General features: G+C 44.9%; 1 long non-coding RNA gene across 3 annotated transcripts; it reads left to right on the top strand.

Annotated features, from left to right (window-relative positions):
• The first annotated feature begins 2 nt into the window (after positions 1 to 2).
• LOC310687304 lies at positions 3 to 20,488 on the top strand. Of its 3 annotated transcripts, none has more exons than XR_014516371.1 (4): positions 3 to 84; positions 8,950 to 9,058; positions 9,908 to 9,967; positions 19,847 to 20,488. It is a non-coding gene; the product is annotated as an uncharacterized lncRNA (long non-coding RNA). The 3 variants fall into 3 exon arrangements; XR_014516372.1 differs by lacking the exon at positions 3 to 84 and adding an exon at positions 5,149 to 5,345; XR_014516373.1 differs by lacking the exons at positions 8,950 to 9,058; positions 19,847 to 20,488 and adding an exon at positions 11,899 to 12,375 and having other exon boundaries at positions 6 to 84.
• The last annotated feature ends 3,906 nt before the right edge of the window (positions 20,489 to 24,394 follow it).

Genomic DNA, 24,394 nt, shown 5'->3' with positions numbered 1-24,394 from the left:
AGCCCGGGGATTTTGGGGGGCGTGGCCTCCCGCCTCCCCAGCCTCGCCAAGTTCCTTGAAGCTCTGCGCTGAGTCAAAGGCAAAGTAAGCATGACTTGCTTTTTTTGTGACTCTCCTCCCCCCCACAGGCTTCTTCCTCCTTCCTCCTCATTACGTGCCACGGATCGAACCGGACCGAATTCGCTACGTTCCTTTTTTTTTTGGGGGGGGGGGTAGCGTGGCTCCTTGGCAGCAAGACCCAATGGCTTCAAGTTGCAAGAAAGGAAATTCCGACTAAACATGGGGGGGGGGGCAGACTTTCTGACAGCTGTTCCGCTGTGGAACAGACTTCCGCGAGAGGTGGTGGATTCTCCTTCCTTGGAGGTTTTTAAACAGAGGTTAGATGGCCATCTGCCATGAATGCTTTAGCTGAGATTCGTGCATTGCAGGGGGGTTGGACTAGATGACCCTGCGGGGTCCCTTCCAACTCTTAAGATTCAATTATTCTAGCGAGTTCAGCGAGACTGCTTGCTCTTTCTGCTCAGTTCCTGTTCGCCCTGGCTCAAACTCTCCTACACTGCAGACACTTCCTTAAAAATGCTCACATTTCATTGAATGCAAGGATCAGACATCCACTTTCCCTTCCATTCTGAGCAAGGGGCAGATGCAAATTACTTATCTCTGTCAGCGAATAAAGCAGTGCCTGATATAGGTGCCTTTCCCTCCATTGATGGGAGAGGGTGCCTGTAGCATGTTGTGGTCCTGTCCCTTTTTCTGCTTTTAGATGTGGTATTCGTTTTGTGACTGGTGCCCATGTTATCCTGCCTAGATAGCTCAATTGATTACAGCGTGGTGCTGATAACACCAAGATTGCAGGTTCGATCCCAGTATGGGACAGCTGCATATTCCTGCATTTCAGGGGGTTGAATAGATCAGTGTTTCCCAACCACTGTTCCGCGGCACACTAGTGTGCCGCGAGATGTTGCCTGGTGTGCCGCGGGAAAAATTAAAAAATTCGAAATATTTTTTTTTAAAGTCAAATTTTCGATTGGGGCGCCGTCACTAGATGACCCCTGGGGTTCCCTCCCTCCCTCCTGCTCTGCGCCTTCCTCCTCCTCCGGGGAGGCCCTTCCTGGCTCTCGGCCAAGGCTTGGCGGCTGCCACTCACTCACTCGCTCGCCCACCCGTCCCTCCATCCCTGCACCCGGCCTCTCCCCCTCCGTCCCCGGCGCGGGGGCTGCCAGGATCTGTAGTCCCCTCGCCCTTGGGCTCCGCGCCCGCGCGGGGTGCGCAAACTACGTTTCCCAGCGTGGCCTGGCGGGCCGGGCGTTTTGTTTGAAGCGCTCTTCTCCCGGCCATGGAATGAGCGCAGCAGCGGCGGCCGGGTGGGCAGGGGCTCTTCCGCGCAGACCCCGCGCAGCCTGCCTGCGCCCCCGCGGAGATCGGGCGGCAGGATGGAGCCCGGGGATCCCCGCGGAGGCGGAGGCTGCCCCCCAGGTAGGGCTGCGTCGGGCAAGGCAATGAATGCGTGCAGGCGTTGCATGGAGTGCAGTGCAATGCAATGGCAACGCGGCGCCCTGCATGCATGCATGCAACTTCCACCGGCGCTCCGGACTTGGCAGGTGAGGGGGGTCCCCAGTGGGCGGCAGAGAGAGCCGGGAGGGCAAAGGGGAGCTGGGGGGGAGCAGCGCTGCTCCCCGAGCCGAGCCCGGGAGGAAACTTCGGCGTCGTTGCGCCGGGTGTTGGAAGCGGAGGCTGGCGGGGGCCCCTCACCTGCAAAACCTGGTCGCCTCTCATATATTTCGTGCATTGCATTCATCGCCCGCTTTCTCCTCCAAGGAGCTCCCGGGGGCGCGCGTGGTTCTCCCCGTGTTATCCTCGCAACAACAGCCCTGTGAGGTGGGTCAGGCGAGTGGCCCAAGGGAGCACCCAGGGATTGTCCTGGCCAGGTGGGGTGATTTGAACCCTGCTCTCTGCCCGGTCTTCGTCCTCATTTAGCCCCCACATGTGCATGACTGAGGTTTTCCCCCCTCGTCTTGGCTATGGTGTGAGTCTGTGCTGTTAATTAATGGGGTTCTGCCTTCGGAGAAGATGAGCCAGCCCTCAAGGAGGTGATTATGTAATTTGCTAGCAATTCATGTCCCTCCCGGCGTGACGCTGCGCGCTGAGGTCACGGGGCTGTAATGGTGGTGTGCCTCGAGATTTTTTTCATGAAACAAGTGTGCCTTTGCCCCAAAAAGGTTGGGAAACACTGGAATAGATGATTCTCAAGATCCCTTCCAACTCTACCATTATATGGTTTTCAAAATTCCATATGTGCCCACTTGCTCCAAAAGGATGGCATCTGCTGATTTAAGTGCTTCGACGGGCATTAGCATTGGGGATGGTGTTTAAAAAGGCTGAAATTTACCAAACAGTTTACATAAAAAGAGTCTGCTGGAACCTTTAACAGATTTATTGTAGTATGCATTTTCATTGACTGAAAGCCGACTTCATCAAATATGTGAGCTTCAGCTGGCAATCAGACAGAGTGACTTTATCATTCTGCATGCCTGAGTTTAGAGGGAAAGATTGAACCTGAAATGTGCCGTCTGTGACATTGTGTGTACAAAGCTCAAATATACACAAGATAAGAACAGCGGCTAATCACAGCAGGAGTAATTAGCAATAATTACTAATTTAGCACCTTTAGTGGACCTTGGTCTGGATTGCATCCTAAGCAAATAGAATAAAACATTCTGATAAAATATAGTTCCGCAATCTCACACTGGAGCCTCTGAAAGTATTTTGTTGAAGGCTCCCTTGGGTCAGGAGACCAGTGTTCTGGGAAACTGAAATATTCTCCCACTGGTTCTTGAATGCCGCCATTTTTTGAATCAGATTTGTGCTCATTTACATCTCAGGACACAAACTGTACAAGCCAAAGCAAATGTGTATTCTTTATTTCTCCAAAGTCTCTTCTGTCTTTAAACGCACAAGTATGAAAACTGTACTAGGGGTATTTTGGAATACTAGCTAGGATCGTGGAATGGATCCATCAGGAACACCACATACCAGCACCTTTTTGATTAGTACTTGTGCTAGAATTCAGATACTATTGTATGTATCTCCTCTGGTCCCTGGTGAATAATTCCCATAAAGAACAAGGGGTAAAGTAACACTGCTGTTTTTCCCTTCCCATGCTTATTATTGGATCACTTACCGTATATGAGGCCTCAGGCGTCATATAAATCCAAGTTACGTATACTTTGGATCACATTTCACAGAGATAAAAGGAACTTGTTTTCAAGTAACTGTGATCAGAACAAGGGTGCCACACTTCAGGCAGATCAACCAGTTAAGGCCTTATATAAACAAGTTTAATGCCTTCAATAACATTGTCTTAAATAAGCTTTTAAAGGAACACTTCATTTTCTGCTACCTCCCAGAAATCACAGGACACACATAGACACAGGCAAGACCAAAGACGTTGTGTGGATATTTTTAACGGGCCACTCCCTTTTTGTTCTGGGCTAGCAGCCAGTGGCAGCATGACAAAGCAAAAACACACTTGTTCAATAGCATGGCAGAGATCGAAAGCTCGGATGGAGAATCTTTTTCATCTCGAAGGCTACATTTCACTTCTGGGAAGCTCTCTGAAAAGCGAGATGAGCGCCACACCCCACAGCTACCTTTGACTGGACTTAACCATCCAGGGGTCCTTCACCTTACCTTTTACCTGCAACTGAAACACAGTATGAGGACTCTGTAGTATGAGGTGTATGGGGTATTTTAGGGGTGGGGTCGTACCTTTGGTAGGAGACACATTGTGCTCCTTCTGGGGTAGTTTGTCCACCTTTGGTCCCCACCCTGTACTCAGCTCTCACCTGTGACTCTCAGAAGTTGTCAGCATGTAACAGCAGCCAAACCCCGGGAACAGCTTTTACTGGCTGGCTAGAGAGTAGCCAGTGGGGTCCCAAACCCTTGGTGAGTTAGGGGCTTCCCCTGCATGTGAAGACAGGCTCTGGCAGATTGAGTGGACAAGACCAATAGTGGGTCCAATGGTCAAGCCAGTGGTTTCTGCATGTGCTGTAGGGCAGATAGGGTTTGCCAACCTGGAACAGGGAGTCTATCTAGGAAATGGAAAACTCTAATCCTAAACCTCCGCTGCCTTGCAGAACATCTTTGGGAGGAGAAAAGGCTAAGGTGTAAACCCTACACAAATCTGGAGTGGGGTCCCTAAGACCATTGGATAGCAGCGCCTTGTACGCCTCCTCCTGGCAACTCTTGCAGCCAAGGTGCCAACCATATTGCTCTGCTTTCCTGTGTACCACACCAGTGAGGCCAAAGGGAGGGTCTTTTCATCTGGGCAGCCCAGGATCTCCAGACACACTGCCCAGGCTTGCACCCCTAGATGGTCACTCAAACCACTAACATAGCAGTTTGACTTCGCCCCCGGAGGCACACTCCATTGTCTCTTGAGACAGACAGATGCCAGTAATGACTCTGAATGTGCACAGAGAGTGGGATTGAATCATGGCCACTTGCCCTTGCTAACCCTGTCGTCATCCGTTTCGCCCGCCTCACCACGCACTGCATCCCCGGGTACATTCAGCATGTCTGAAAGAGCCATCCTGTCTACAGCTGAAGCTAGCAACCCTTGAATAAACGTATCTGTTTGTATGTGCCTTCAGATGATATCCCAAATGAGGACGGGGCAGTGTTGGTGGGTAAACTACAGTGCTCAGAACTACTTGAGGGAAAGTATGTGCTTTGAATGTGCTTTAAAGCTACAGTGCATACACAGCCTAAAAGTCACTGTGGGAATTACTTCTTGTAAACATGCCTAGGAATGAGCATTTAGGCTCCCTGGCTGATTAACATAAGACAGGAGGAAAAGACCAACAAAGAGGGAGGGAAACAAGTACCGTATTTTTTGCTCTATAAGACTCACTTTTTCCCTCCTAAAAAGTAAGGGGAAATGTGTGTGCGTCTTATGGAGCGAATGCAGGCTGCGCAGCTATCCCAGAAGCCAGAACAGCAAGAGGGATTGCTGCTTTCACTGCACAGTGATCCCTCTTGCTGTTCTGGCTTCTGGGATTCAGAATTTTTTTTTCTTGTTTCCCTCCTCCAAAAACTAGGTGCGTCTTGTGGTCTGGTGCGTCTTATAGAGCGAAAAATACGGTATCTTGTGAGCTTCGGGCAACTGGTTGTGTAACCTATTAAAATGCCGTGAGAGAAAAGCAGCTACTACTTAAGTATGAAAATGCAGTCTTTCGTAATCTACCCTGCACCCCTAAGTATGCTGATATAAGATGAAGATCTGGATTCTATGGGTATCGCAAAGAAATAAACAAGAGTAACCAGACTTGTAAATGAAAATTAAGGTATCAGGTGAATGTTGGGGGAGGCATAACTTGGTTGACAATTAGCAAAATTGCTCCGTAGGGGGTTAGCTTAAAAAATAATTATGGTTTGGCATTTTAAACTGATCTATTGGTGTGGTTGTTCTACAAATTGATTTTTTGCAATAGTTGTACATTCAAGTCTCTTGTCAAGATACATTCACTGTTGATGGAGACAGGGCACTTCCATTTTGTGGGGGCTGTATTAGATGCCTGGCAGTGAGTGCACGGGCCAAACACATTGGAACTGTGCCAATTCCCCTGCTAAACCCCGCAAGGCAGACTTTTCATCTCCAATTTTCCTGTGAATCTTTGCAGTGGGTTTTACCAGAGCTTTGGGCTGTTTCCCAGAACATCACAGTTGTTGTGATTAATCAACTAGGACAGTTAAAGTTGATTAACCTTAAATTGATTAGTCCCATGAGTTTTAATTGATGAACTGGTTAGCAGCAGTTTGCATATGACTACTACAACAGCCTTGAAGGAAAAGCACACTTTGTCCTTAGGTGTATTGATACATCAGCAGGAACTATCTTAGAAAGGGCATTCTGTCTTGCACTTCTGCAATGTGCCTGCCAACTGCAGTTTTTATATGCACAAATTGAAAATAATGTAACATTTAAAAGAACCATACAACACAGCCGCCACCCTGTTGCCAGATTAATCAGGTATGTCTGTTCAGTGGAGTGATGAATCAAATGATTAAACTTTGCAGTCCTACAAATTATTCCTTGCCTTCTTGCCAACGGCGAGTAAAAAATTGCTTCTGGGCAAGGACAGGATGCTGTACTAAATAATGCAGTAATGCTACAAATCACCCAGTAATTGCCTAGGTGTTTCATTCATGCTTATGTTCCCGCCCTTATCCTGGAACTCTGGAGATTAAGATTTGAGAACAGGCTGTCTGCCTCAGCCCTGAGAAACTCCAGATCTTCTTTGCATGAGAAAACTTGCCCACTTCCTCACCTGCTTCTCTCCTGAGACAGTGGATGGGCTAGAGAGAAGCTTCTGCCCTGTCTCCCTGGACAGCATTGAGCCTAGGGCTCAGAATCCAGGACAATAATTATTGCAACACTGATGTGACTATTATTTCCCAAACAGGCAAAGCCCTAAACTAGGGGTGGGTAAACCTGCACTCCTCCAGACTCCCATCAGTCCCAGCCAGCATGGTCAACAGTCAAAGATGCTGGGAGTGGTTGTCTAGCAACACCCGGAGGGTCACAGGTTCCCCAGCCTTGCTCTGCGCTAAGATGCCTCCTTGGTTGCTCATTCCATAAATGGAGAAACTGGTGCCAGTCTGGCTCCTAGCTAAGGTGGCGGGTATATTAAGCCAAACAGTGCTTGTTTTCAGCAGTGCCAATGTGTGCATTAGATAAACCAGGAAATGCAAAAATTAAGCTGCAGTTACCCATTTTGAAATATTAAACTAATTATCAGGTTTTTTGTGGGAGGAGTGGAATTCAAACACACAGGAGCCAGGAAGTACTAGACAAGGAGGAAAGACAACAAAATGTGCAGGTTGCAATTCAATCGCGTTTTCACCACTACACAATATAGCAAGCAGAGGAAGGAAAATCTGATTCTCAATCAGTTTCTAACATGGGAGCATGTTCAGATATTTTATAGTGGAGGGGCGCTTTCAGAAAAGTGATTTTAGAACTGCCCTAAAGGGCTGTGGTTTCCTATGTCTCTTTAATATTTTACTATTAAATACTTCCCTGTTTGATTTTACATTAATAGTAAAATAATTTTAAAGGTTCCCTGGCTGTCCTGAACCTACAACCAGGTGTAGATAGGAGAATGCAAGAGTTTTGCGTGGAGCTTTTAAGCTGCCACACCTTTTGCACTGTCCAAAGTCTCAGCTACAGCATGACAAAGCAAAAAGAAAGTGCCCTATAATTATCATAGCTAGTGTCTAATAATGTTATATGCATGCATCTACATTCATTCCCTCTGCAGTGCATGACCAAACCTTCCTGTTTTCACTGTAGCTGTTTTCATTATGCTGATAAATTCCTGTTCTTGCTGTCTTTTTGTGGAATCTACCTCCCTTTTATGCTCTGTGCCCCAGTGTTTCTTACACCTTTCTCATACAAGACTGAAGTGCCCAACAGTTCACAGAAGTTTGTCTTTTGACTTAAAGAATCGTTAGAAGTTAGGAAAGTGAAAAGAGCTTGACTCGATTCAGCTATTTGACCTAGATATTCAGGACAGGCAGAGAATGGTTAGTATTTGAAGATAGTGAGATGCAGAAGAGGTGCATAAATAGGTTCAGTCCAGAAAATTATACTTTCCATTATAGTTGCCACAAAAAGCCTCAACTTCCTGCCTTGCACACTCCTCATATTTTGTACTCATGGGGAGATCAAAAGCATCTGTTTTCACTTTTCATCTAAACACAGTTCCCCATTGCCAACAGAACTCAGGGAACTGTGGTTTACATACACCATAGTTAATGGGAACAAAATTATAATCAAACCATGGTTTGAGATCCTGGCTTGTTCTCAACAATCCTAGCTTGTTCTCAATAATCCTGGCTTGTTCTCAACAATCACAGTTCCCCAAGTTTGGCCATCACATGGCACTCTAGTTAGCTTAAAAGTGAAAGCTCTTCCTCCTCACAGGACACACACACAGAGAGAGAGAGAACATATGGTGTTGTCAGTGACAATGCCAATAGCAGCTATAATGAAGAGCAGAGGTAGTGTGCTTGAGTGTGCCTTCAGGAGAAGACATACCGTACATCATTTTTCTAGAGCAGAAAGGCCAACCTGGAAGTGCCCTCATTATATTCAGTCCAAAATTACCTTTCCTCTCCATGGTCAGTTCTCTTCATATAAAGCGGAAGCTGACTATACACAACTCTTGGAGAGCTGTTTATGGTAATCTTGGGCATGCACACGCCCGTTTCCTGAATTACAGTTTGCAGGCAAGTGTAAACCATAGTTTGACCACTTAGACAAGATAGGAAACCAAGGTTTGCAGCTAAATGAACACTGGGAGTTCCAAAGGAAGGAGGGAATATATGAGCTTGAGGTGCTCCTGCAACCTTGATTGTTCTCCAGTCCTGTGTTTTGTCTTGCTGCTTGCACCTGCCTCCTCATCTGTCCCGAGGCCCTAACTTTTATTTTCCCCTTGTTTCTGTCTTCAAATTCGTCCTTTAGCCCTGACTTTCCTCTTTGGTTTTGACTCCTGGCTTTGTTCCTCTACTCTGGTCCCCTAGCGCAACTCTTGGCTCCTGATTTCCTAGCTTATCACAGACCGCTTCCCTGAACAATGTTATTGTTAATTATATGCTAATTAGAGGTTGATTAATTGACAAACAGCACAATTTAGACATAATACATTTGTGATTAGCCTAATTTCCCCTTGATTTAAAAATAATAGGTGCATATGATGAGAACTGGAAAACTATGTAAGATAAATGAGATACAGATTTTGTATCTTCAATTTTGTGTTAATGAATAAAATAGCCAGTAGCATCAGCTTCTGCAATTCTTCAGTAACTTTAATTTAGCATCCATACTCTTCACCTACCAAATTCTGCATTACTTTGCATGAAAGCAAACACATTGCCTTCTTACAGAAGCTGCAAGTTTTACTGCTGAAGATCATCACATCGTTTTCATCTCTGAGTGTGTGGGTGATTAACTTCCAGTCTTCATATAGAAATATTACAAGAAGATTAGATAAGGGCGAGCATGAACATTATTTATGCTCAAACTGGATGGATGAAAATCAATTACTGTACTTAAAAAACGAAACAAGTTGGAGTTGCAATTGTTTAAAAATAGTAACTATTTCAATAATATGGATATAAGCATATTCTCAGGACAGAAAAACATAATGGAACTCCCACACAGGTGGCAATGAAGGTCACCAACTTGGATGGCTTTGAAAGAGGATTAGACAAATTCATGGAGGAGAATGCCATCAGTGTCTACTAGCTATGATAGCTACCATAACTCCACCAGAGGCAGATTTAGGGCAGTGGGACTGGTTCTGCCACACTGGGTGCCAAGCCTAGTTTTGTGGGCCCTATTTTATACAAAACCCTTCCAGCAGAGGCCAGACAGGCCCCCTCCATATGGAACATCCAGCATCTGCAGAAGACTTTTTGTTACACCAGCAGGCGTTTTAACTGAATTCTGTTTTTATCATTTTAACTCACTTACAGTTTCATTGCATTCAGTTCCTCCTGTACGCTACTCAGAGGGTATTACAATTAAACGGTATATAAATGGTTGAAAATAAATAAATAACAATAGAGCCTGTACTTCCTGACCTAAAATGAGACACTGTGATTTACCTTGCCTGGACTGGCTCTCCTCTGTTGCTGATCCCTGGAAACTTTTTGGACGTAGAAGGATTATTTGTGCCTAATCCTGGCTTGCATGACTTCACTTCCCCTACCATTGTTTTGTGTGTGAGACACGGGTCTTCCTCACAGACTATGCCTGCCAGAGAAGGACAAGAACGGACATTGTAGTGTGTGTTGGTGACAAAATGATGTCAGGTTTAAGAAGGTGTCATGTTTCCCTTAGGGTGACCACAAACCCCACCATATGACTTGGATGTCCGAAAGCGCCATTAATCATAGTCAGGTGAGCGCTTTTGTACAGCCTCACTAATCTCTGCTTCTTTTGCCTTGTACATGATTACAGTCTAGTTTCCGTCATGTGTCCAGGGATGCAGTTGCTCAGCTTCAATTAAAGTTAATAGAGATGTTTTTGCCCAACTAAATAAATTGGGTTTTAACCACAAGACACTTGCAAATTACCCAAGCCTAGCAGCAGAACCACAAGACACTTGCAAATTACCCAAGCCTAGCAACAGAACAAGCCTAGCAGACCAGGCCATTTGGGGAAGGGCCACAGCTCGGTGGTAGAGCTTCTGCTCTGTATGCAAAAGGCCTCAGGTTCAATCCCTGATCTTTCCAAGTAAGGCTGGGAATGTCCTCTGCCTGAAACCCTAGAGAACTACTGCCAATCAGTGTAAACAGTACTGAGATGGATGGACCAATGGTCTGGTTCCGTATAAGGCAGCTTCCTGTGTCCATCTAGCACAGTATTATCTACCCCAGTCTTCCCCAAACTGGTGCCCTCCAAATGTTTTGGATTACAACTCCCTTCAGCCCCAGCCAGCACGGTTGATAGGAGTTGCAGTCTGAAACATCAGGAGGGAGGAGCCTTTCCTACTATCTGCTGCCTGAATTTTTGCTCTCTCTTCTTTTTACAATTTTATTTTGATTTTCAAAAGTTTCAAAATATTTGGTTTCCCCAATATTTTTAAGAAATGTGAACTTCCTCTCCACCCCTCCGTGGTTTCCTTGTTTCCCCTTATCTTGCTGCATATTATACCTAACCTCCCTCTTCATCCTAACTTAATACTGTACCTAAATTGTTTTACTGCTGGTTGCAGTTCAAATCCTACTTGTGCATTAATCGGACTATTGTTACGTTTCTTCAAATACTCCACTGCTTATTGGAATTTCTTTCACAGAATGTTGAACTCAATGGACTTTGATCTGTTCTTTAAAAAGGCATCATTTTTGTGCCATGTGAACAGAACAAAAGTCAAAGCTTGTAAGCTCTACTCTTATTCATTAGCTGAGAACAGAATCAAAGCATTGGCAGGACCTCAAAAGCCATTTGGTCCAACACCCTGCTGATGCAGAAAATCCACTACAGAGAACCATATCTTTCTGGAATAATAGAATTGTTGAATTGCATTTGAACCTGTCCCTACAACCAGTTCCTGTGACTCAGGCTATGTACACATTAGTACCTTAAAACACAGCAAAGTGGTTTCCCCTGCTGTCTATTAAAAGTCACATTTGCATGCTGCTTTACACTCTAGAGAGGGCGCAGAGATGTCTTCACCCGATGTATTACCAGATTCATTTCCCCATGTTAGTAACTCTTCCCTGCTTCCTGAAACTCCAAGTCACTGCATCTGTCGTCCACACATGCACTGTCATCTGTGCATGCACAATAGATGTCTCAAATGCACACACACCGCAACTCAACCACAGCTTATAAACTGGACGGAAGCTGGGTTTGAGGAAATGGCAGTGTTTCTCAAGAAACTACAGGCTATATGTGGGTTGTGGCTAACGAAATGTGTACTTGGCTTCAGGCACCAGTGGCAGGAGTATGCTGGAGTCAGAGGAAGTGGGTAATGTGTACACAGCCCAAAGTGACATTCCAAGATATGGTTAATGGCAGTTGGGGCCACGGTCGGACAATCAGAGGGCTGTTTCACCAGGTGCCATGAGTATCAGATCAATCTATGTATCAGTTTCATCATGAGAATCTGTCTAGAATTTGGAAATGTAAAGAAAAAGAAGGAACATTTTATCATATGTGGTGGGAATGTAAGAAAGTAAAAAACTTCTGGGAAATGATATATAATGAGATGAAAAAGATGTTTAAATATACATTTTTTAAAAAAAACCAGAAGCATTTTTACGTGATATTATAGGTGAAGATATTAATAGGCAAGAATGTTAAATTGTTTTTATATGCAACAACAGCGGCAAGAGTTTTGTTAGCCCAGAAATGGAAGCAGGAAGAAATTCCAACAAAAGAAGAATGGCAGACAAAATTAATGGACAACGCAGAATTAGATAAAATGACAGGAAGGATTCGAAACCTGCGGGACCAGAGATTCACATCGGATTGGAAGAAATAAATGAACTATTTGAAGAGCAACTGTAATCAACAAATTACGCTAGTAGGACTACAAGAAGTTTTGTAAGGAGAAATATATGAAGTATTGCAAAGTAGAGAAAGAATAGTGACATTAGTTTTGAGAGTTAAATGTAATAGTGGAAGTAAGAAATGTATACTAAGTGAATAGATTGGAAAATTTTCAGATGCGATTGATGGAAGTCAAAAAAATGGTGTAAGAAATGAAAGTATGTTTAATTACTGTTGAAAATGATATGTTGAAAAAATAAAAATTATATTAAATAAAAAAAAATAAATTAAAAAAGAGAATCTGTCTAGAATTTCAACACCTTCTGAAGTTTATGCCAACACTTGTTTAAGACAACCTCTACAGCCGCATTCTGCCCCCTTCTTTTCAATATTCTCATTCCCTTGTCTTTTGTCATCATAAGACAGCATCCAAATACCAGTGCACATTTGACCTTCTTCCCCAACACCTAGTGGATGGGGCATCAGGGCAAGCGTCAGTCATCACTTCCATTTCCTTCATAGTTGTACACATTTTTATGCCATTAAGTGTCATCAGTCCAAATTTGTCATGTTGTTGTTGCCATTAAAATAATGACCCAAAACTTATTTTCAAGCGCAACCAGCTGCTTAGCCAACATTTTCCATTCCTGCCCTCTAGGTGTACACAGCAATAAGTCACGAGCCTTCAAAAGTGTTTGGCTGCCCTCTGCTATATAAAAGGAGGTCAAAGTTTAAGAGTTACTTTGCCATCAAACAGGGCCGCACCATTAAAAATAATAAAATTAAAGTAGGTGCGTGCAGCACATGTTTTTCATAGGAGGCATGTTGGTCTAAGCACTCAGTAACATAAAGGAGACCTCTTCCTCGTTGTCAGCGCTGACAAATTACAGCTAGGTCTTGTTCAGTAAAAGTAACTGTCCACAGTGAACATACCACATTTATTTACTTAATGGATTTTAAAACTGCCTTTCAGGATAAATTAAGTTCCAAAGGTGGTTTGCAAATTATAGAGCACAGCAATGACAAAGAAGAAGAAGAGGAGGAAGAGTTTGGATTTGATATCCTGCCTTTCACTCCCTTTAAGGAGTCTTGAATCAGCTAACCATCTCCTTTTCCTTCCTCCCCCACAACAAACACTCTGTGAGGTGAGTGAGGCTGAGAGACTTCAGAGAAGTTTGACTAGCCCAAGGTCACCCAGCCAGCAACTGCATGTGGAGGAGCAGGGAAGCAAACCTGGTTCACCAGATTACGAGACTACCGCTCTTAACCACTACACCACACTGGCTCACACATATTGCCACTTTTTGTTGTTGTTACTAAGAATCGTAGTTCAGCCGGCATTCTGCACATGCCCCAGAACTACTTGACTCTTTCAGCTTCACTCTGTGCAATGAGTGCAAGACTACTGTCAACATAACGGAAGAACCAAGCATTGCTTCTGAAGCAGGCAATTTTCACATCATCTGTTTTGCTGCCTGTGGCCAAGAGCAGTTAAAAAGAATAGCTGCCCAACAGTTGCATGGATGAGATCCAGTTTAATTCTCTTTCGCACATTAACCATACCTTGTAGCTTATAGAACTGGGCTACTCACATGGGCAACTCAAGCTGGGGGAAAGAGCCATCTCTTAAGGAGGAACATCTGCTTTGCATCTAGAAGGTTCCATATTCAATCCTCAGTCTCTCCAGGAAGGGCTAGGAGAAAATCCTGCCTGAATCCTGAAGAGTCAGTGCAGAGGCAATAGATAAGACCTAGATAAGACCAGGATAAGGCAGCTTCCTATGTTCCTATTGATTTCGGCCATCGTACCCACAGGGAAATTGCATGGCGTTCACAGCAGCAAAATGTACCTTTCAGATTATGAGCTAAGAGATCTGAGCTCTACACTTGCAAACCGGATTAGATGGTTCTTATAGCTTAGCTACACAACACCACACAGGAAACCCGTGGCAGTTGTGGTCTAAAACATCTGGAGGGCACAAGGTTGTTTGGGTAAGAGATTGACCTCTCTTCCCTTTCCCAACTTTGCGGCGCTGATCAATTTCATGGTCTCCTACAGCTGCTTGACATATTTTTTATGCCCCAAGGGTTCTGAACATGGATTATGGGTCTGGCCTTCAACGCAATCACCCCAAGCATAACATGCAAGGTGGCACCTAGATTTCAAGTAGTCTGTGGCTGACGTCAGTGTTCAATATGAGCTGTAGAGGCATGTCGAGATCACTTTCGTTTAACGTTAAAGCATCTCTAACCTTACTGTGCTCTTAACTGAGCTAACACAGAGACCCTGCTACTGTCTTAAGCCCTGCTCCATATATATATATATATATATATATATATATATATATATATATTTGCTTTCGTAGATTTTCACGGGTACAGGAATGCAGGTTTTGGTGTCTTCGGGTGTCTTCCCGTGTAAGAGTTGGGGTGTCTAGGCGACGTTTCGACGAGGTCTCACTCGTCATCTTCAGGCTGGTGCTTTCGGCTTCTTGTTACTGGAACAGAGCAGGATCTCAGTGTTTGAGTTCCTATAAATACTGTTGAGGGGGTGTGGTGTATTGCCTCCAACGTTCTGGGCAGAGAGGAAGTTCCCAGGTTAGTGTGCCTTTTCTTCTTTTGTTCCTTAATTACTTGAGGGATATCTTGAGTGATTTCTTGAGTGATATTCTGAGTACCACTTAGGTGGGTCATTAAGTGTGGATTAGTTGCTAAAGCTTTCGTGTCTTGACCTCTTGAGCTTGTGAAGAGTTTTTCTGAGAAGATGGCTGTACTGCACTTAGTTGTGCTCTGGCTTGGCTTCGTGTATAGGGGCGAGCTGTGGTTTTGTGCCCTGTGCCAGCCAGATCTGTGTAGGGATTGCAGGGGGGTGCAGCATCCGGAGGTGCCACTATGGTTTGGCTACTGGATGGAGTCTGTAATTTATCTGTGGAGAGGGTCTGGGTTTGGGTCTGGTGTGGTTGATTGGTGATGGCGTTCTGTGTGCCTCTGGTTCTGGTGTCGGTTTTTGTGGGGAGGGCTAATTTCCAGATGTCTGGCAGGCGGGACGTGTCGTCACGCTTGTTCATGTTGTGAGGGTGTTTCTCTATCTCGATGGCTTCCATGATTATTCTCTTGTGGTGATGTTCCATGTTAAAGAGCGATTTGGAATCTGCAAAATTAATTTCGTGTCCTGTTTCTTTCATGTGTTGGAAAAGAGAGGAAGTTTTTTCTTCTTTTTTGACGGCATTCCTGTGTTCTGCGATACGTGCATTTATTCGTCTGTTTGTTTGTCCAATGTACGTGGCTGGGCAGACTTTGCAGGGTATTTCATAGACCCCTTGGTTTTCCAACTGGATTTTATCTTTGGGGTTTCTGAGGATATTGGCTATTTTTTGGTTGGTGCAAAAGGCTGTTTTGATATTGTGTTTATGGAGGATTTTGCTAATTTTATCTGTAGTGCCCTTGATATAAGGAAGGAGGGCCATGCCATTGTTTTCTTCTGTGTCTTGGTTTTTGGGGGGTGTTTCTTTTTGGATTAGCTTCGTAACCCTGTTTTGCTGGTATCCATTGGCGATTAACACATTTGAGAGATTCTGTAACTCAGTTGTCAAGTGGTCTTTGTCAGCCAGGCGTTTGGTTCTGGAGATGAGAGTCTTGGCTACGGAGTTTATTTGTGCAGGGTGGTGGTGTGATTGTGCATGTAAGTAGCGGTTGGTGTGTGTTTTTTTCCGGTAGATAGTGTGTCCTAGGGAGCCATCAGGTTTTTTGTAGATTAGGACGTCAAGGAAGGGAAGTTGGTTGTTGGCTTCTATTTCCATAGTGAATTGTATTTTGGGGTGTAGGCTGTTGAGATGTGTGAGGAAGCTATCTAGTTTTTCTTTCCCGTGTGGCCAAATTACAAAGGTGTCGTCAACATATCTGAGCCAAAGTTTGGGTTTGTGTTCTGACTTGTCTAAAGCATTGGTTTCAAAGTGTTCCATGTACAAATTTGCGATGACCGGTGAGAGGGGTGATCCCATAGGTGCTCCTTCTATCTGTTTGTATCTTTGTCCATTGTGGATGAAGTACGTGTTGGTTAGGCAGTGGTTGGTCAGGTCCAGGATGTATTCGGGGGGATTGTATTTGTTTTGAATGGCTGTCAAGGCTTCATTAATGGGCACTTGAGTGAAGAGAGATAACACACACCAACCGCTACTTACATGCACAATCACACCACCACCCTGCACAAATAAACTCCGTAGCCAAGACTCTCATCTCCAGAACCAAACGCCTGGCTGACAAAGACCACTTGTCAACTGAGTTACAGAATCTCTCAAATGTGTTAATCGCCAATGGATACCAGCAAAACAGGGTTACGAAGCTAATCCAAAAAGAAACACCCCCCAAAAACCAAGACACAGAAGAAAACAATGGCATGGCCCTCCTTCCTTATATCAAGGGCACTACAGATAAAATTAGCAAAATCCTCCATAAACACAATATCAAAACAGCCTTTTGCACCAACCAAAAAATAGCCAATATCCTCAGAAACCCCAAAGATAAAATCCAGTTGGAAAACCAAGGGGTCTATGAAATACCCTGCAAAGTCTGCCCAGCCACGTACATTGGACAAACAAACAGACGAATAAATGCACGTATCGCAGAACACAGGAATGCCGTCAAAAAAGAAGAAAAAACTTCCTCTCTTTTCCAACACATGAAAGAAACAGGACACGAAATTAATTTTGCAGATTCCAAATCGCTCTTTAACATGGAACATCACCACAAGAGAATAATCATGGAAGCCATCGAGATAGAGAAACACCCTCACAACATGAACAAGCGTGACGACACGTCCCGCCTGCCAGACATCTGGAAATTAGCCCTCCCCACAAAAACCGACACCAGAACCAGAGGCACACAGAACGCCATCACCAATCAACCACACCAGACCCAAACCCAGACCCTCTCCACAGATAAATTACAGACTCCATCCAGTAGCCAAACCATAGTGGCACCTCCGGATGCTGCACCCCCCTGCAATCCCTACACAGATCTGGCTGGCACAGGGCACAAAACCACAGCTCGCCCCTATACACGAAGCCAAGCCAGAGCACAACTAAGTGCAGTACAGCCATCTTCTCAGAAAAACTCTTCACAAGCTCAAGAGGTCAAGACACGAAAGCTTTAGCAACTAATCCACACTTAATGACCCACCTAAGTGGTACTCAGAATATCACTCAAGAAATCACTCAAGATATCCCTCAAGTAATTAAGGAACAAAAGAAGAAAAGGCACACTAACCTGGGAACTTCCTCTCTGCCCAGAACGTTGGAGGCAATACACCACACCCCCTCAACAGTATTTATAGGAACTCAAACACTGAGATCCTGCTCTGTTCCAGTAACAAGAAGCCGAAAGCACCAGCCTGAAGATGACGAGTGAGACCTCGTCGAAACGTCGCCTAGACACCCCAACTCTTACACGGGAAGACACCCGAAGACACCAAAACCTGCATATATATATATATATATATATATATATATATATGCGCGCACACACACACACACACACACACACACACAGACATACACAGAGAGAGAGAGAGAGACAGATACATACATACACATATATACACATACATATACTGTAGAGAGAATGTGTGTGATTTTGGGGTATTCTCTCCCCTTGGGAAGGCTGAATGTTCTCAGTGCAACAGGTTTCTTGACAGCATCCATATTGCAATGTTTTGAATTAGAACAAAAGAATATTTAATGCAACCTTTCCAACTGCCTTCGCTAATACATCAGCTCTTACTTATCACTTATAAAGAGCAGCTTCCGGCTAATATGAGTGGAAACTGGAAGTCAGGTGGAAAGGACCAGTGGCAAAGTTCTAAGGCAGGGACTGGGGAATCTGCAGCCCTCCAAATGTTACTGGATGTTGCTCACCCCCCTGACCACTGACCTTGGTCAATGCCAATATGGTGCAGTGGTGAGACGCCAGGGTTCAAATCCCTGCCCACCTGGTGACCTTGGGCCAGTCACTGTCTCTCAGACTAGCCTACCTCACAGGGTTCCTGTGAGGATGAAATGTGGTGAGGGAGGGCCATGCCTGCCATCTTCAACTTTTTGGAGGAAAAGAGGGATAGTCATGTAAATAAACTGGCCATGCTTGCTGGGAACTGGAGTCCAGCACCTTCTGGAAGGTTGGAGGGAATCCCTCTTCTATGGCACAGAACAACCTATTGGACTGACGGGTCTTCCATGCCACAACCATATGCCTATTATCCTCCGGGCCAGATCTGTGGCCAGATTTTTCCACCTGCTCCACATCTGTATGTGAACAGCATGGTAGCCTGCCTGTTTTGAGTCAGCTCTGTTGTTTTCCTATAGGCAGCTTTGTTGGGGTTCCCCCTGGCCTTTCCTGCTTTCTGCTTGCCATACCCTGTAATCTAGATGAGCATCACAGGTCACACTCCTCCCTTAGGGAGGCTAAGATGTTAGGAATGTGTGGGTAGATAGCCTCTTGCACATCTATGCCAGATCTAGGTGAATTTTAGTACTAAAGCTACAGTCCTGCTCTAGCACTAAAAGGGAAATTCAGGGGCTGACTCTTGGTGTTTAGCATCTCCACCTTTCAGGGCAACTTCCCCCAAAGAATCTGGGAACTGTAGTTTCCCCCTTAAAGAGCTACAATTCCCAGCACTCTTTTCGGGCAGGTGGTCATGTGCTTTAAATGTGTGTTGGAGGTTATTGTGCATTGTGCGGATCTGTCCTCGTAGCTGGACAAAACTTGGGTCTTCTATCAAGTGCAGATTTCCTGCAATAAATGTACGTAGCTATACTCAAGAGTCCCCGTGTGTTTGTATTCAGGGTAATATAATGTGCTCCCCCAGCAGGGATTGAGCATTCAGTGCAGCTTCTGTCAGTGTTTTAACACCAACAGACTCTCTAGGAGCAGAAGAAGCCCACACCAACTTTCCTGATGTGACCGAATGGATAGATATTTATCCAGTTATTGTCCCACACATCCAGTAGGCAGGTGGAAGAGAGGTGAAGTCAGCCCAGAGAGTGAGGTCCTATGTACAACAGATGCCTCTGTATAGCCCCATGAAAACAGCTGATCTTCTTAGACCATATCCAGGTTCCTTCCATCCCCAGTAGTTTATATACTGTTTATCCTTTCCCCACCTGCAGTGCCTGCAGTATTGTGGATTTTCTGGACAATGTTCTGGGGGGGGGGTGTCCTATGCAGATTAGCATAATTTGCATAGCATTTTTTCCAGCTTACATTAGAAAATTGACTGATGCCTTGGAGAGTGATCTAATTCCGCATGTCTTGTTTTACTCATATTTAGTAAACAAAGTTAAGCGCTTTGAAATTGTTTGCAGTTGGCACCCGCTCATTGTTTACTAATGAACTTATGAAACAGATTCACCCCCCCCAAAAAAAATTAACAACCTGGGAAATTTCCCGCCCCACATCCCTGCCCATTCGTTCATTAAACTGTCATGCCATGTCTCATGAAGCCTCACAGCCCACAAACCACTAATTGCAGAGTTGCCTCTATTGCAAGGCTAGGGAACCTGCGGCTGTTCAGGTAGTTTTGGACTAGAACTCCCATCATTCTTGATCATTGGCTATGCTGGCTGAGGATGATAGGAATTGTAGTCCAATAGTATCCACAGGGTCAGAGGTTCCCAGTTCCTGCTCTGTTGTAATGCTGTGTGGGAATCCTGTTGTTTTATGGTAAATATTCCTGATGCAAATCGAACTAAAGATCTTATAGATATATTGACAGATGAATTTTCCTCCACAGGCTTTTAACCCCAAACCAGAAGATTGGGTTTGTGACAACACAGCGTAATGCTTTAAGCATTTTCCACCACCATGGTGTACTCCAGGTGTGCTGAACTACAATTCCCATCAGCCCCAGCCAACATGGCCTTCTTGGTTGTGGCCCTGACATCTGGAACTCCCTCCCATGTGCTGTTTGTGTGGCGGAAGCAAATTGTGGCAAATTGTAAAAGCCTCCTGAAGATCCATCTATCTGGCCAATTTTCCAGTGGTTTGTAACCTTCATCTCATCTTTGTGTTTTGTTCTTTCGTTGAGTTTTTACTGAATGTTTTATTGACAGTTTCCCTATTTTTAACTGATAGATTTCTTCATATTCTTGTTTGTAATGTGATATAGATTTTTCCTTTTCTCCCATTAATGATCTTAACTATCTTTTATGTGACCCGCCTAGGGAATTTGCATACTAAACAGAGTATATAAATATTATGCCTGAATAAATAATATATATCCCGGTCCCACAAAAAGCTTTCAATGGAAAGCACGAGAGAGAGAGAGAAAATAAAGTCAAAAGATAGTGAAGAGATCCTTTTGATATATATTGCTGCTCTTAATATTTCCACATTTACTTTCGCAGACTTCTGGATTCTTGTGCTACCCCATCAAAGCATTTCCTACCTATTTATAGAATGAAGGGATGGGTTAATTAGCACTTGCAAGGCACTTTGAAGGCTATAGCTGCAATCCTGAAGCCACTCTGCTTTGGTCTGTGCTTGCTTTGCAGAATATAATTCTCCATAAGGAATAGGTCTCAAAAGACCCAAAGCACCTATTTCCTTGAGTTCAATGGCACTGCAAACTTTGCAAATAGAGCAAACCTAGGAACCCTGGACTGCAGAGCGGTGAATGTTTTCATAGTTGCAATTGACAGCTGGAATATACCAACTAAGTCAGGGATGGGGAAGCTCCCCCCCCCCCAGATGTTGTTGGACTCCAAATTCCACCCGCACAGCCAGTGGTGAGAGGTGAGGGGAACTGTAGTCCAACAACACCTGGAAGGCCACAGTTTCCCCACTCCTGAACTTCAGTTCTACTAACCCTAGTTTAGGCCTATAAACTTAGCATTACATGCAAATGCAGCCATATAATAAAATTTCAGGTTTGGACGGAAGAGGGTGAATGGAATCTAGCCCAACATTGTCTTATCTGGCTGGCAAAGGATGTCCGGCATCTCAGGCCAAGTTTCGCCCCTGCCCACCTCCTGCTAGGCTGGTCCTTTTAACTGGAGATGGCAGCAACTGAACCAGGGTCCTTCTACATGCTAGCATGTGCTCTACCACTAAGCAATGTTCCATCTCCGTGCCTCTTCCCCCTTGAAGCTCACTTGGTGAGACTGAGACACTCACTGCCTCTCAACCAGTCCCACACTATCAAACCATGTATTTCACCTACATGAAATAAACACAAATCATCACCCTTTTTTGGTTTTTTGTTTTCACTGCCAAGTTTCCTGTGTTGCATGCTACTGGAAGTTTGCAAGTAAAGCTTTTTGTGCTATGGTGATTGAATGCTGGAGAACTGCCCCTCTTGAATTCCAGCCTATCATGCCACTGAGAAATCTTAATGGGGTTTAGAGAGGCTGAGGTCAACACTCATCTCTGCCTTTAGTTCACAAATCCCCGGTGGAATCTAGACACATATAAAAAAAAGATGTGAAAATGCTTTTTTTTAAAAAGGTTTTGAAAAAATATATTGAATTTGCCATAGCTCACCATCACCATCTAGTGTCACATTTGTATAATGCACTTTAAAGGTAAAGGGACCCCTGACCATTAGGTCCGACTCTGGGGCTGCGGTGCTCATCTCACTTTATTGGCCAAGGGAGCCGGCGTCCAGCTTCCGGGTCATGTGGCCAGCATGACTAGGCCGCTTCTGGTGAACCAGAGCAGCGCACGGAAACACCATTTACCTTCCCGCCGGAGCAGTACCTATTTATCTACTTGCACTTTGACGTGCTTTCGAACTGCTAGGTTGGCAGGAGCAGGGACCGAGCAATGGGAGCTCACCTCGTTGCGGGGATTCGAACCGCCGACCTTTGGATCAGCAAGTCCTAGGCTCTGTGGTTTAACCCACAGCGCCACCCGCGTCCCTTATAATGCACTTTACAACACACTTAAAAGTTGTATTTGCAGCTGTATAGCTGAGTCCGCTCTCTTCCCTCAGCTGTCTATCTACATTATGAAGCTAATAAAACCGGCCTACCTCATAGGGTGGTTGTAAGGATTAGGAAGTGATAACAACACAATTATGATTATGATATTTATTTATATCCTGCCTTTTCCCCAGACTGAAACTCAAGGCAGCTTACACAAATTAAAACAACACAGATAAAACACAAAAGCTAAAACCATATAAAAGATAATAGTGATTGGACATGAAAATCACTTAAAAAGTAATTAAACTATAACAGAATTAAAACACTATGCAAACAAATCTATTAAAATAAATAGTAAAAACTCCACAGCAGTATTAAAAGTGCTTTACCAAACAAACAAACAAACAAGCAGGCAGGTGCCCTTCTGGAGGAACTGGGTCTTATTCCTAAGTAAACTTATGTACGATTGCACTACAAATGCACTACAGTGGTACCTCGGGTTACATACGCTTCAGGTTACATACGCTTCAAGTTACAGACTCCGCTAACCCAGAAATAGTACCTCGGATTAAGAACTTTGCTTCAGGATGAGAACAGAAATCGTGCTCCGGCAGCGCGGCAGCAGCAGGAGGCCCCATTAGCTAAAGTGGTGCTTCAGGTTAAGAACAGTTTCAGGTTAAGAATGGACCTCCGGAATGAATTAAGTACGTAACCAGTATTACCAACTTCATGCGCTCCAAATCCTAGAATGATAGAGTTGGAAGGGACCCTGAGGATTATCTGGTCCAACCCCCTGAAATGCAGGAATATGCAGCTGTCCCATACAGGGATTGAACCTGCAATCTTGGTGTTATCAGCACCACGCTGTAATCAACTGAGCTATCCAGGCAGGATAACATGGGCACCTGTCACGAAACAAATACCACATGTAAAGGCAGAAAGAGACAGGACCGCAACGTGATCAAACCTGCAACCTTAGACTTATCAGCACCCTGCTCTAACCAAACTGAACTATCCAGGCTCACCACACCCCTCAGCCCCAGCCAGTACATGCTTACGGGGGCTGATGGGGTTTGTCCCCCAAAACATGTGGAAGGCAAATGCCTGTGGTCTGCAAAACAAGCCACAAACCTAAATGAAGCACTGCTTTGATTTATCAGCCCCAAGTCTTTCAATGGGCGACTTCTTTGGGCTCACTCTTCCTCTCCCTAACTTTGCCTCATGGGGTTGTTGCAGAAGGTAAAAGGGGGGCGGGGAAGGAGGAAAATAACTTTTTATGTTACACCCAGTCCTTTAGGACAATATATTTTTTAAAAAATAATAATTAATAAGCTGATTAACAGCTTTTTAAAAAAATCTCTTAAGTGGTGGACGATGTACAAAAAAATAAATATTACTGAAACAGAAATAAAGAGGTCAGGTTAAAAAAAATGAATGAAGTTGAATGCCAACAAAACACACCCACACTAACCAATAAAATATTAGTAAAATGATAACCAATGAAAAATCTAAATGGGAAAGGATGCTAAGTGAACCCGGAATATCCCTTCCGTCACTCCGAACTAAGAGCAAGAAGAAGTCTAGGCTTTACCCACCTGGGGCGGGCGGGGCTTTTGCCCTGGGGTCGCGGCTGGCGGTGCCCGCGGGCGCCTGGCGAACCACTTTGCCCTTCCTCACGGAGCTGCCCATGACGCCCCAGCACTCGCAGCGGCCCCTGCTGGCCGTTGGGCGCAAACGCCGCCGGGAACCCAGCAGGCGCAGCTGGCGGGGCGCGTATTGAGGTCTCTCTCTCGTCTCTCCCTTCGTGCGAGCAGCAGGAACGGAGCCTCCGAGGGAAGCGGGGCCGCTGCAGCCTTGCAGCCTTTCGGGAGTTTCGCGCTGCCAAGAAGGAGCTACCTCGCCTTCTCTGCCATCGTGCCGGTTGCGATGGCAATCGGATGCCAAACAAATGAATGAAATCCCGGACTAGGGAAGGGAAGGTGCGACCCCTGCTGGCCTAAGCGGCTCATGCTACTATTTCGACAAGGGGAATTTACTCCAGACTCTCGGGGTTTTGTGGGAGGGAATCAGCTGCAAACCAGAACTTTAGGTTTCCTCATTTTGAAGCGCGGAGCGCATTAAAAGAGGCTCTGTCACACCAGGACAACAAATTCCGTTAAGCAAACAACCCTTACGTCTTGTGGTTTGGGAAGTGATGAGGAAATACATTTTAAAAATGGGATCAACAAATGACTAAAAAGATGTGCAAACTTCCCACAAACAAATCAGGATGTTTTATATCTGGTCTTCATTGAGCTTTGTTATTCTTTTTTCTTTATGGTGGTTAGTGGTCTAAACCACTGAGCCTCTGGGCTTGCTGGTCGGAAGGTTGGCAGTTCGAATCCGCACTATGGGATGAGCTCTTGTCACTCTGTCCC

Source organism: Podarcis liolepis (assembly GCF_965112155.1).
Source record: "Podarcis liolepis genome assembly, chromosome: 10".
NCBI classification, from domain to species: Eukaryota; Metazoa; Chordata; class Lepidosauria; order Squamata; family Lacertidae; genus Podarcis; species Podarcis liolepis.
The sequence above is the reverse complement of the archived record's forward strand: the minus strand, read 5'-3'. Positions and strand labels throughout refer to the sequence as shown.